Source organism: Rattus norvegicus, chromosome 7 (assembly GCF_021556685.1).
Source record: "Rattus norvegicus strain SHRSP/BbbUtx chromosome 7, alternate assembly SHRSP_T2T, whole genome shotgun sequence".
In the NCBI taxonomy this organism is placed as follows: domain Eukaryota; kingdom Metazoa; phylum Chordata; class Mammalia; order Rodentia; family Muridae; genus Rattus; species Rattus norvegicus.
In genome coordinates this window covers 102,985,933-103,000,407 of record NC_141540.1, presented here as the reverse complement: position 1 = coordinate 103,000,407, position 14,475 = coordinate 102,985,933, and the positions used below count along the sequence as shown (strand labels likewise).

At 40.9% G+C, this 14,475-nt stretch overlaps 1 non-coding gene across 1 annotated transcript; it reads left to right on the top strand.

Moving 5' to 3' along the window:
- The first annotated feature begins 2,499 nt into the window (after positions 1 to 2,499).
- Positions 2,500 to 2,606, top strand: LOC120094054 (U6 spliceosomal RNA). Its single transcript, XR_015626235.1, has one exon. It is a non-coding gene; the product is annotated as a U6 spliceosomal RNA (small nuclear RNA).
- Positions 2,607 to 14,475: the final 11,869 nt, after the last annotated feature.

Sequence of the window (14,475 nt, the reverse complement as noted above, 5' to 3'; positions counted from 1 at the left end):
CATAGGGTGTGAAGTCACTTTCTCAGGTCACTTATCTGCTGAGAAGTGGAGTTCAGGCCCTCATTACTTTAAGAACTTTAACACTTTCTCCTTTATGCTGTTGTTCACACCTTCCCCTCTGTTTACGTGTTCCTCCTGGTCAGTTCAGTAGTTTAGTTCTCTGCTATCTCCTACGAATAACAGTGTAATGATAACTGATATGAACTTGGGAATATGAACTTAGCTATCCCTGAGTTCAATCTCAAGTTTTATTACTGCTAGCTCTGTGGTCTTAAATAAGTCACTTCTTTCTTCTGAGCCCTGTTTGTTATATATTTGTTAGGTTGAAGGTTGTAACATCCACTTTGTGGGGTGCTGATAAAGACTCAGTGGGAAAAGTGCTTTGAATAGGGTGTGGCAACCTTTGGAAATATCCAATGGAATGGATGTTGTTGTTGCCACAGAATTGAAATTGTTGTTAGTATATAAGATGGGTATGACTTCTACTCAAAGCTTCAAGAACTCCTGTGGAATGGCTTGAGGTTATCAACCCATCAGCTCCATTGCAACTGAGAGAGGTCTTCTTCTAGCTAAGAGACATCCTAATGAAATGCTGGATTTACAAATTAGTCCTTCATCGTTTAATGAAAGATTGATCTTCCTAATTATCCATGGTCCACTCATTAATAACATATCTGGGACTTGGTTAGAATTTACTAGCTAGCTCATTCTTGCTTTTGGATCTAGTGTCTTTCAGTGACATGCTTCATACCACCTTAAAGTCTCTCCCAGGCATTTCTGATTTCTTTTCCAAGTGAAAACTTCTCTCCAGTTTAGGCTCTTCAAAATTGTAAGTTGCTCTCACACATGCCTAACCTTCTTTTAGTATTCTACTAACTGCTTATTATTCTTGTTTTACTTTTACTCAGAAAAACTTCCTTACAGGATCAGTGGACTCAAGCCTTCAAGGGTGTCATCCTCATCTCCTGGGAGTCAACAAAACACTGGTGACCCCTATCTAAGTATGTCCCAGATTTCCAAGCATTTTTTTTATACATTGTCTCCTCTGATCTCCTCACAGGGCACTATCTATAAGATAAATTGCCATTAGCCTGGCATGCTCTCATTTCCTTGAAGATTTTCAGCAAATATCTTGTTCACCAAATCGCTGGATTGTTTTTAATCAAGAAAAGAAAATCATAATTGCTTTTAGCATGAGACTGAAGCGTGTTTGCTCATTGATAACTGCTACCATTTTCTGATACAGTCTTTTAATGAGAGACATGCAATAACCCTTCATTAAAGATGCATGAGGATGCCAGCAATGCAGACACTGCAGAAATAGAGATTTGACCAGAGTCCAGGTCTGTCTTTCACAGGCTGTATGATTTTGAGTCAGGCATTTATTTAATTTCTTTGGCTCAAACCAGGTTACTGTGTTCATTGTCTCATGGGTTGGTGTAGGTATTAGAGAACATGAAACATTTAACACAGTTTCTGACCCATAGGATGCACTAAAAGATAGTTTTAAATGGAATATTGTTACCCATGGTATAATCATCTTTGCTTCATCTGCTTCATATATATCATGTCAATGAATCTTCCCAAACATGTTTCAAGAGCTCTGTGACAGATTTTGAGCATCTTGGCCCTGGCCCCAATTGACAATGATGAATAAAAGGCAGCACCCACCTGGATTCATCTGCTGCTGAAACAATTGTGTTTCCTTCTGTCTTCCCTAGTCTTCAAGTTTTCCTTATTCTAAGTATCTTTGAGTTCTTAATTGGTCATTGCTTAAACTTGATCCAAGCTGACTTCTTTAATATTAATGTAGAATGCTTCATGCATAATTGTTGGTACCTTTCAGTTTAATCAGTCAACCACTGTGTTTGAGGCTAGAAAATATAGATGAAGAAAGAGGGATTTGCTCTTAGGAAAGTCACAGAATGATATCAAGTTCTATGAAAGGATGTTAACCTGAAAGTTTTGGTTGAAACACTAAGATAATGGAAAGCCATATTCTGAAATGATATGGACCATCCAGGGAAAACATATGGGAGGTGTTGGTGGTTATGAGCACTTAGCGACATCAGTGTCTCTTGTACATAAAGATATGGAAACCCCAGGAGAGAAGATAATTTGGAGAGGACTTCCTGGCAATGTAAGCTTGTATATTGAGCTTAATTCTATTCTGAAGAGCTAAGCAATGCCTGCACCCTACCTTAGTCTTTTGGGGAGGGCTTTATTTAGCAAGAGTCTTCAGAGTGTATCATTTGTAATTGAAAGTTGCAAGCCAAAGTAGGCTTTAAACTGTTTTATTCTCAAGACATTGTATGATTAAGGGTCCACAAGAGAGATAGATGTACATCCACAGGAAGTATAGCAGTTTTAATGAGTCTAACATGGATATAAACATAAGAAATCCAGTGTGGCTCTGCTCTGGACACAGGTCCCAGACAGAGCTTTGGGCACATTTCTGGAATATGTTGAGAGCATAAAGAATTAGAAAAACTCAGTTGGATGCTTACTTTGGCAGCACATATACTAAAATTGGAATGATACAGAGAAGATTAGCATGGCCCCTGTGCAAGGATGACACACAAATTTGTGAAGTGTTCCATATTTTTATGCTCTAAGACCAAGAATCGACAAATGGGACCTCATAAAATTGCAAAGCTCTGTAAGGCAAAGGACACTGTCAATGGAACAAAAATGGCAACCAACAGATTGGGAAAAGGTCTTTACCAATCCTACATCCAATAGAGGGCTAATATCTAATATATACAAAGAACTGAAGAAGTTAGACTCCAGAAGATCAAATAATCCTCTTAAAAATGGGGTACAGAGCTAAACAAAGAATTCTCAACTGAGAAATATTGAATGCCTGAGAAGCACCTAAAGAAATGTTAAACATCCATAGTCATCAGGGAAATGCAAATCAAAACAACCATGAGATACTCAGTCATACTCAGTCAGAATGGCTAAGATCAAAAACTCAGGTGACAGCAGATGCTGGCGAGGATGTAAAGAAATAAGAACACTCCTCCATTGTTGGTAGGATTGCAAGCTGGTACAACCACTCTGAAATCAGCCTGGAGGTTCCTCAGAAAATTGGACATACTACTGAGGACACTAAGACAACATGAATCATTTTCTAGGAGAAAATACAATGAAACACAATAAGTCAAGTACCATCTATACATGTGTTCAGGTTCTAAGGGACTTCCCTTTTGATACTTGTTTTATTTCTAAGCATGTTGGTTAATCTCCAAATACATTTTCATTTTTTTAAATTAACTTGAGTATTTCTTATAAACATTTCAAGTGTTATTCCCTTTCCCGGTTTCCGGGCAAACATCCCCCTCCCCCCTCCCCTTCCTTATGGGTGTTCCCCTCCCAACCCTCCCCCCATTGCCGCCCTCCCCCCATAGTCTAGTTCACTGGGGGTTCAGTCTTAGCAGGACCCAGGGCTTCCCCTTCCACTGGTGCTCTTACTAGGATATTCATTGCTACCTATGGGGTCAGAGTCCAGGGTCAGTCCATGTATAGTCTTTAGGTAGTGGCTTAGTCCCTGGAAGCTCTGGTTGCTTGACATTGTTGTACTTTTGGGGTCTCGAGCCCCTTCAAGCTCTTCCAGTTCTTTCTCTGATTCCTTCAATAGGGGACCTATTCTCAGTTCAGTGGTTTGCTGCTGGCATTCGCCTCTGTATTTGCTGTATTCTGGCTGTGTCTCTCAGGAGAGATCTACATCCGGCTCCTGTCGGTCTGCACTTCTTTGCTTCATCCATCTTGTCTAATTGGGTGGCTGTATATGTATGGGCCACATGTGGGGCAGGCTCTGAATGGGTGTTCCTTCAGTCTCTGTTTTAATCTTTGCCTCTCCCTTCCCTGCCAAGGGTATTCTTTTTCCTCATTTAAAGAAGGAGTGAAGCATTCACATTTTGATCATCCGTCTTGAGTTTCGTTTGTTCTAGGGATCTAGGGTAATTCAAGCATTTGGGCTAATAGCCACTTATCAATGAGTGCATACCATGTATGTCTTTCTGTGATTGGGTTAGCTCACTCAGGATGATATTTTCCAGTTCCAACCATTCATTTTTTTCTACTAAAAAAACCCCCAAAAAACAAAAAAGGAAATAAAAAGAAAATAGAAAAACTCAGTTGGTTGTACTTGCTGGTTAGTGGGATAATTTTACAAAGGGATGGACTAATTTTTCTCACTGAATACATTTAATAAGGAATAGAGTGAAACTGCTTCTTGTTCAAATTCCATGAATCTATAACTTTAGTTATACTGGGCACCTGAGTGGACCTTGTTCAATGGGTGCTGAGAATATTAAAAGCTTCTTTGATATCTTTTTTTTCCAGCATTTTCCCACTGCTCACAAATTTATTTTTATCTCCCTACTCTCTTTCTTCCACACACAGTGTCAGCCTTTCAAGGTACGTGCCAGTTTCCATTCTTCTCCCCCTGGCTACACTGAGTTTTCTATGAACGTCCATAGCATTCCCTTCCTTCTTAATTATTTGTTCTATGTCCCTTTATTGATTTGTCAAAAAAAAAACCCAACAAGATTTCAATACTCATGAATAGAGCATTTTCACTGTGCATTAGAGGTCAAGCTAGTTTATTGCATTCAAAAACTGGCTGTGCTCTTTCCTTCACACCTACCTTGTCTTGAAAACTCTTTTGACATAGACTGTTGGAGAGACCTTGTGGAGAACACAGGCACTATTCAGTGTTGACTTGGATCCATTCCTAGGATTGTTCTCTATTTCAGGATGGGTAACATTGGTATCCTGCCTAGTAGTGCCCACACCCCTGTAGTATCACTCCTAGTTTTTCCCCAGTATTACAAAGAATTATACTACAAACTGGGTGGTGTCAACAGCAGAAATTTGTTTTCGTGTATTTCTGGAACACTAAACTCTAACTTCAAGATGTTTGATAGACTTGACTGTTTTAAAAACCAAGACTGCTCCACAAGTCTTGCCTGAATTCTCATCATCCATGGGCCAAATCCTTGAGTAATGTTCACTGTTCCAGTACTGTCTTTGTCTTCTCATGGAGTCCTACCTGTATGCATTCATGCTTCTAAGTTTTCTTTTTATAAGAAATCCAGTTGTCTTCAAGCAGCAGCGTAGACCGTGGACAACTGAATGACTTTTGGTGCTAACAGCATGGCCATGGGCATCAACATGGTTTTAGGTGGTGGCATAGATCATGGACTCCAGGAAAGTGTTTGATGGTAACATGGGCTAAAAACATCAACTCAGCCCCTGGATGCAGCAGGACCATGGATCCCAACACAGTCTTTGGCAGTAGGATGGACCATAGGCATCAACATGGTCTCAGGTGCCTATTCTTAGTTTCATGGTCCCCAGTGGTACAATTGCCCATGAACATCAGCATGATTTTAGGTGGCAGCACAGGATGGAGTACATTATGTGAAATTTCCAAATAATCAATAAAAATATTATTTTGTAATGATGATGATGATGATGATAGTAACAGTAATGATAAAATAGTACCAATAATATTATACTAGGAACCCTGTCTTCATTTTAAATGAGTTAATCTTATTTGTCATATCTTGATGTCTGCATAATCTCATATTCAGGGAATTGGAATATCAGCATATAAATTGGGAGTTAGGGGTAGGGCATCCACAAAATGCATCCCACAACTATGATCTGTAATCTTTTCTAACTATTCTAAAATATACATGCTCCTAGCTCTTCAGGGAAGCCTGACCTGTGTGCCCATTAGACACCCTTGCTCTCTCAAGACAACCACCCTGTAGAACTTGGGCCAATTATGCTTGAGTGCCTTTCATATTCCCATTGGAAATGTTCTTATTTTTCCCCCAAATTTTCCTATTTTTTTCTTCTTAACTTCTTGGCTTTGCGATTCAATTTGTATTTCTGATTTGAACTCCAGTCTTTGGGGTATTAAAATGTTAGCTTTCTCCAACCAGTAGCCTTTGGCTCAGCTTTCCCTTTGACTCTTGGGGCCTTAAATTTGTTCTTGCTCCAGGCTTATGGAATCCAACCCTGATCTTGCCAGAATTCAGGCTGGCAGTTTTGCCTCTGCTTGAAGCCACTTAGTGAATTTGGCAAGGGTCCCAAGCAACCCTTGTGGTACACCTAGACAGCGGCAGAATAGATGTAAGTTCAGGAAAATGACTTTCCCTCTCCTTGAGAGCACATAGACAGGTCTCATATCCCTGTCCTCAGATAGGATCCTTGTGCTTAAAGATGCAATATTAGCATAAGCTTTGTACATGCCCAGGCCTGGTGAAGAATAACCATCTTTGCCATTTACCAAGTTCCTGTCTATAGTCTGGGTGCAGGGGACTTGAAGGCTTTAGAGAAACTTCCACAAGATAAAATTTTGCCTGGGTCCATGAGTTACATTATAGATCGGAATTCTTGACTTGAAGACTGTTAACATCAAGGGAAAAATAATATTCATAGCATTTGAAGAGTTTTTAAGCAAGTAGATATAATTGCTTAAACCAAGAAGTCTGAGTACAAAAGGAAAGAAAGATGAATTTTCCATCTCACTTTGCTTGTTGGTTTTGATGAATGGAACCCACATCTCTGTTGGACAAAGTGAGAGAGTCCTCAAATATGTCAGGGCTGATGTTCACCTTCTACTAAGGGGCTGGGACCATGTTGAACCTTTTATTACTCTCTCTCTCTCTCTCTCTCTCTCTCTCTCTCTCTCTCTCCTTCCCTTCTCGTCTCCCCCTCCTTCCACTTCTCCTCCCCTTCTTCCGCCTCCCCTCCCTACCCTTGCCCTCCCTGTCCATCTCCCTTTCCTTGTCCCCTCTCTCTTTACACACACACACACACACACACACACACACACACACACACACACACACACACACACACAGACCTCCCTCTTTAACTTTATTTGTCAGTTATATATCTACTTGTTAAACAGTTCCAATCATTTATAAGGATGAAGTTCAATTTGTGGTTGGTGAGAGGGAAAAAGAGTGAAATAGATAGTAATAAAAATTCTCTGAAGGGGACAGAAGCTGAGGTCACCAAGTAACACAGTCTTCTGTGGAGTCTCCCAGGTGAGTGCTCAGTAAGCGAAGCACTTAGTGAAGAGGAATGGGAGAGGGGTAATATTGGAAATAGGGGTTAAAGAAGCCTGGAGACTTCAATTAGCAGATAGATACATTCAAACATACAAACATGATACAAACAGGCTGTTTTCTTCCTCCTTTCTGTCTTCTCCTTTCTTCAATTTTTTTTGCTTTCCTTTTCCTTTATGCTTTTGTTTTTGTTTTGAGACAGGGGTCTTCTGCAGTCCGCACTGGCTTCCAACTTGCTATATAGCTGAGGATGACTTTGGCCTTCTAATACTCCTGCTTCTTGTGCTTACTTCCCTCCTGATGGAACTATAAGCATAGGTCATATAGCCAGTTGATGCAGTTCTGAGAAACTGAACCTGAGACCTTATGTATGCAAAGCAAGCACCCTACCAGTTGACTGCATTTGAAGCCCCAAACTGTTTTAGAATATGTTTTAAGATTGTTTTGAGGTGTTGAGGCCTCAAAACAGGAACCCAGAACTCAGTTTGTATTCTGGAAGTGAATCTGCATCTAAGACTCAATTCTGCCAATTTATGTCTCACAGACTCTGAGGACCAGGGCCCCAGGTCTCTCTTTCCTTCTCTGCCAAACAAATATCCTCCTATCTTACAGGGTTGCAATACCTCATTTGCCTGAACTCTGGCCTGGCCTTTAAACTTAACTGCTCTGCCAGTGTATGCAGTAAGGCTGGGCCCCAACTTTTCCCATCACAGTGTGTTCTCTAGAATGAGGACAGATTGTGAATGATTTTGCAAGCCAGGCTGGGGAGTTTGGGTCTGCCCTGGGGTGAAGGAGAAATGTCAAGGATAATGAAGGCCATTAGAACCTTTAAGACTGGCTGTACTAACCAGTCGCCTGGAGCCTTGCCTAGTTTTTATCTTTCCTCTTTGGGTGTTAGGAAACAAGAGGATATTGGATGGTTCCATATTGATTCTCAAAGCCCTATGTAATTCCCTCCTGAACTTTCCCTTTAGGGGATGCAAAGGGGCCAGTGCCTCCTGTGTATGTACAAAGCTTTGGGTTTCTATTGTTTTGACACACTTATACTCAGAGCCCTAAGTGGCAGTTATCCTTAAGCATGCTGTTTTCCCAGCATGCACAAGGTCTCACCAATAGCTTTCAAATGCCTTTTAACCAGATGCCTGGCCTCAGCAGCAACTGGATTTTTGATGAAAATGAAACCTATTGTATCAGGGTCCTTACTACCGACAAAAGGAATCCCAGAGGCTTTCAAAGGTGTCATTGATTCTTCTAACCATCATCACCTATTGAAATACACAAAATAAGACTTCTTTATGGATCCAAGAATTTCAAGCAAGATGAGGCTCTGCCAGTCTAATCAAGTGTTCCCTTATAGAAGGCCTTAGAGGGCTGCTGTTAAAACCATCTAAGGAATATATTTTTTCTTTGAAAAACACATAGTTTTAAAATTATGGCAAAAGTTAAAAGGTATCAAGCTAGATCTTTCTTCTTTTTAGGCCTGTCTGTAAAAGCAATAGCAGAGGTTGTTGCTAGGGAGGGTCAAGTATTCTAAAGAGTAGCTAGGATGAACAGCTGTCATGACAACTGTAACCTGCTGGGAATGAATGGGTTTCTGATGCACAGAGAGCACGCATGAGCCTGAAGAATATTCAGTAAACAGAAGAGAAAATATAGGTGGAAAAGGCTGCCTTTCAATACTTTCTATGAGATTATCTGCTATCAGACAAGCTTCAAAGCACATGCTTTTCCTCTAGGGATCAGTGAGTGGGGAGGCCTTGCAATCCATCCATCCTAAGACTCTTCTTTGGCCTATTAATATTAGCAAACAACTTGTCTCTGCTACTTACTGTGTGGCCTGATGTATTTATATTATTTTAATTCTTAAAAGTGTACATACTTTAAGAATTTAATGAATTTTTTACATTAATTTTTTTCATGCAATGAATTTTGATTATATCACTTTTCCAACCGCAAGGCTTCCCAGATCATCCCTTCTTTTCTTTTCTTTTCTTTTCTTTTTTTTCCATCTTTATTAACTTGAGTATTTCTTATATACATTTTGATTATCATTCCCCTTCCCAGTTTCCGGGCCAACATCCCCCTAGCCCTTCCCCCTCCCCTTCTATATGGGTGTTCCTCTCTCCATCCTCCCCCCATTACCACCCTCTCCCCACCAATCCCGTTCACTGGGGATTCAGTCTTGGCAGGACCAAGGGCTTCCCCTTCCACTGGTGATCTTACTAGGCTATTCATTGCTACCTATGCATTTGGAGTCCAGGGTCAGTCCATGTATAGTCTTTGGGTAGTGGCTTAGTCCCTGGAAGCTCTGGTTGGTGGGCATTGTTGTTCGTATGGGGTCTCGAGCCCCTTCAAGCTCTTCCAGTTCTTTCTCTGATTCCTTCAACGGGGGTCCCGTTCTCAGTTCAGTGGTTTGCTGCTGGCATTCACCTCTGTATCTGCTGTATTCTGGCTGTGTCTCTCAGGAGAGCTCTACCATCCCTTCTTTTCTATCCACTTTCATATATAAAGGTAACTTTAATTCTTCAGATGTAATTGCCGCTTTGAAGGCTGACTGTTGAATAAAGCTCACTCTTTCTCATTCTTTCTGAGCATGAGCTGACTGGTTCATCTTAGCTATTTTGGCTCAAAACTCCTCTCCAGCTGAATCAAATTGGTTTCTCTCTTAGCTTCTCACTGGATTGCTCTGCTTAGAAAAACTGCCTCTGAATTCCATGAACTGAACTGTACTCACAGCACTGACTACATTAATCCAACTGAACTCAACTGCATTTAACCAAACTGCACTGAACTGCACTCACCTGAAGTCCACTGAACTGTGCTCATTGAACTGTCCACCCCTCCTTACTCACTTTGTCAAATCTCTCTCTGATTCATCACTTTGTCTGCCCCTCAATTAATTGTCAATTTCAAACATGAATGCTTCCTTCCACAACCAAGCTTTATTTTCATTATTTGGGATTAAAAGTATGTGCTAAGTGTCTGTCTCTATTCCAACCAGATTATACTGCAATCCAAGGCATGTCTGTATTCCAGCTGAATCACATAGACAACAGAATCAATTATGAATTCCATGAATAGTCTGAATGTCCTCATGAAGATCCATTAATGCAATGCTCCTATTCCATAATCACATATGGACATTCAGACTGTTAACTTTGTGGTATTTATAATTGTTTCTGTTGTAATAGTTATGTCGTGTACAATTTTTAGGTTAAATAGTTAGAGGGAAGACATAGAACAATTTTAGTCCAGCAACATGGCTACTCTGATAAGGGATCACATCCAAATGCCTTCTAAGTCTATGTGATCTGTCTGGAAAATAGATATGACCTTTAATGCCAAACAATAAAAATAAAGTTAGCTTATAGAAGGAAGTAGCCATGTTTTTGGATTAACATTTCTGTACACTCATATTTTTTAAAAATTCTATTTTATAGGGAAAAAGAGAACCTCAGAGATATTGAACCATATTTCAAGGGCTATATTTCACCAAGGAAGTGGCAACTAGGAAATTGATGCCCTGAAGCTACCCTGTTTGCTGCTGTAGCTGGTTCCAAGAATGATTTTGGAACCACACAAGTGTCAGAAGTTTTTCATAAGTGAGAGATTTGGACTTCAGTGCCCACAACATTGTGCTGCTCTGACTCAGGGTCGCCAGAATATCCTGATGATGTGGCTGTCTGGAGAGCTGGTGTCATTCTTTTAAACACATGCTACTGTACAGCATAGAGTTAATTGCACTGATGGTTAATTCTTTCTGGATGCCACATGCTTTTCATGGGCAAAGGGACTTTCAGGTCAGATTATCTGACAGCAGTGAAGGAAGGTGGCAGCTAAAAGAAGGCAGATACCCAGGATCAATCTTCCAAGCTTGCCTGTCTTTCTCTACTCCCTGTTAGCTATTCTAGGGGCCCTGCTGGCCCTGCCTCCCATCATGTAGGAGTACAGGGTGATTTTAATGCAGGTTTCCTTTTGAGCTCCTTTCCTCTCTCAATACCCTGTTTTCACTATGTGCAGCATGTTATTTTCTAAGATTCTCGCATCTACAGAAGCTACAGGGTCTATCCAGCACCCCTAGCCCTATGCTCTTCTGAACATTGCTCAGGAACCACAGCATACAATCTCAAACATGTACATGCTCACTCTTCAGCTCCTAAAAATCTATCCATGCATTTTAATAGTCTCTTTACTCATAATTGCCTAAACTTGGTAGCAATCAAGATGTAGTTCAATTGGCCCAGAGATAAATTATAAACATATCAGATGATGAAATGTTACTAACACATAAATGAGATATCAAGACATGATGAAACACACACACATCATTTAAATGAATATTACTAGGTAAAGAAAGAAATCTGAAGAAGATGCAGATTGTGTGGTCCCTCCACCCCAACCACTTAACATGCTGGAAAAAGCAAAACTATGGTTAAAAAGTAAAAAAAAATGTAAAATCCAGTGGTTGTAAAGGGTTACAGAGGGAGGAAGAGAATGAAGTGTTTTTTAGCACAGAGACACTCTCCTCCAGTTCTAAATGGCAGATACACTCTGTTATGTATCTGTCTGGACCTGTAGAATGGACATGTCAAGAGTAAGCCCCAATGTAAACCATAGTCTCAAGATAGTAGCAGACCAAAATAGACTCAATTGTTCTCATCAGATGAGAAATGTTGTTAACGGTGGAGGCTCTGTGTGGGGCAAGCACATGAAGATGAAATTGCTCCATCTTCTCTTGAATTTTACTTTGAATCTCAAACTGCTAAGACAAAAAAAGTCATTAGAAGAAAGGAAGCACCAAGGCACAGTTTGCGAGGACCAAGCCACACTTCCCTTTGCCTGACAGGTATTCCACAACCAATTTCCATTGTGCATAGCCCTAATAAATTGATAAAATAAATATGAGTCAAGATCTAAGGACATTGCCTGCAAAAGAATTTTCATATCTGACCTTATAGTAAGTAGTCTGTTCAAGTAGACTCCTGTAGGTGTCCTCTAGCTCTCATTTTTTAGGCGTTTAGGAATCTTTCCGAACTTACTGAGGATGTCAGGAGAACTCATCAGGGTTCTTGTGTGGTTGGCTTTCTCTACATCCTTGGGTTTCTTCTTTTGGCAATTCTTTTTTTTTTGCCTGATTTTTTCTTTTCTTTTTATTAATTTTATATCCCAATGGCAATGCCTTCCCCTGATCTCACCCTTACAAATCCCTCCCCCATTATACTTCCCCTTCTTTATGGAGAAAGAAAAGAACCTCTTGGGTACAACCTTACCCTAGAACATCTAATACTGTCAGGACTAGATACATCCTTTCCTGCTGAGGCCCAACAGGTAGTCAAGGTAGGAGAAGAGGATCCAATGGCAGGCAGGAGGATTAGAAACTGCTCCAGCTCCAATTGTTAGAGGAGCACATGAAGATCAAGCTGTACATCTGTTACAGATGTGCTAGGGGCCTATGTCCAGCCATTGTATGCTCTTTGGTTGGTGGTTCAGTATCTATTAGCTCAACCAATCCCTACCCCAGGTCCAGGTTAGTTGACTCTGTAGGTCTTCTTGTGGTGTCCTTGACCTCTATGGCTTTCTCAATTCTATCTCCCTCTCTTTCACAAGACTCCCTGAGCTCTGCCTGATGTTTGGCTATGGGTCATTGCATCTGTTTCCATCTGCTTACAGCAGTTCTTAACCTGTGGGTCATGACCTCTTTGGGGTCATATATCAGATATCTTGCATATCAGATACTTACATTATAATTCATAACAGCAACAAAATTACAGATATAAAGTATCAATAAAATATATTTTATGGTTGGAGGTCACCAAAACATGAGGTACTATATCAAAGGGTTGCAGCGTTAGGAAGGCTGAGAACCACTGCCTCAAAGGAAGGAGCCATTTTGTGAAAAACTGCAGTGTGAATGTGTACTTCATTTCCCTCTCTAAACCTACCTTGTGTGCCTAACTCTTTCTTTGCAGGCTTGACTCAGACTCTCTTCCTCCTGACATGTTTATACAGACCAGCCTCTCTGGCCTGCCTTCATTGAGTTTCTCCAGCCTTCACTTCACATGGGATGAGAGATTTTGGATTCTCTAAAAAGCCTTGTGCCTTCTCTCATTTGAACATCTGTGTGTCTTAATTTTCTTGTATATTCTGTATCCACAGTGAGCTTTGAAACGTTATAGGATTTCAGACACTTGAAGATTTAACCATTATTGGGAAGAAAATGTCATGGCTCATCAGGGGATCGGAACTTCTGTGTTGTTGAGATGCTGGTGAGGATGCTCTATATTGTTAGGGGAGGATGTATGCACTGTGGGGTATCATGGAGTGTCCCCTAGTCTCTGCCCACCATGTTCTAACAACATCGTTCCCCAAGTAATAATAATCATAAACATCTCCAGACATTGTCTAACGTTTTCTGAGGACAAGGATAATCTGGCTAGGAGGCATAGCTCTAAATCAGCAACCCTCCTAGTGTTACTATTTGGTGCCCAACAGTGCTCTCATTTCTGGGAAAGTCCAGGAGTTCCACTCAATTATAAGAAGGCCTGGCTTTGGAAAAGGCTCTTACAGGAAGCCATAAAGTCATTCTCTGCTCTCTCACCTTGGTTGTGAAGATAACACAATCAGGCTGCAGAGGCAGGGGTTTGGGAACTTCAAAGCTAAGCCGAAAGGAGTGGAGGGACAGAAGCTGGGACCAGAGGTCTTATCTGAGGCTTGAATATTCTCACCATTATCATCTTAGCAGAAGGGACCTTGGGAGAGCAAGGGAGGAATCAAAGGCCAGATTGCTGTCTCTGTGTTTCCAGAGACAGAAAGGGACAAGGAATTAAGAAAGGGAAGTAAATTCTGATAGTGGGGTTCTGGGACCTTTGAGGGTGAAAGAATGTGGATGTAGTGATCTGGCTAGACTCTATACAGTCTGTGTTGGCTTAACACCCAGAGTGGGGCTCCTCTCCGCAAATGAGAAGGGGAGGGTGGAATGAGGGGAATATCTGCATGAGGAGGTAGTAGAAAGTGACGAGGCTGACATTGGGACATATAAAATATTTAAATATAAAAAAATAAGGAGACACACACACAGAGCGAGACAGAGAGACAGAGACAGAGACAGAGAGATACAAAGAGGAGAAGGAGGAGGAGGAGGAAGAGGAAGAGGAAGAGGAGGAGGAGGAGGAGGGAGAGAAAACCAGAGCTCTATGTCTTGAGAATGTGAAAATTTTGATCTTCATTGCATGAGCACTTGCTAGATACCCTTGGGCCTTAGCCATAACATCCTCCTTTGATAGGTGACATTTGCATGTGTTGGTACCATTATGTTTTTCCGGACTTTATGATAGTTTCTTTTTCACTCTTCCATTAAACCCACTTCATTGGAATCTGTCCTGCA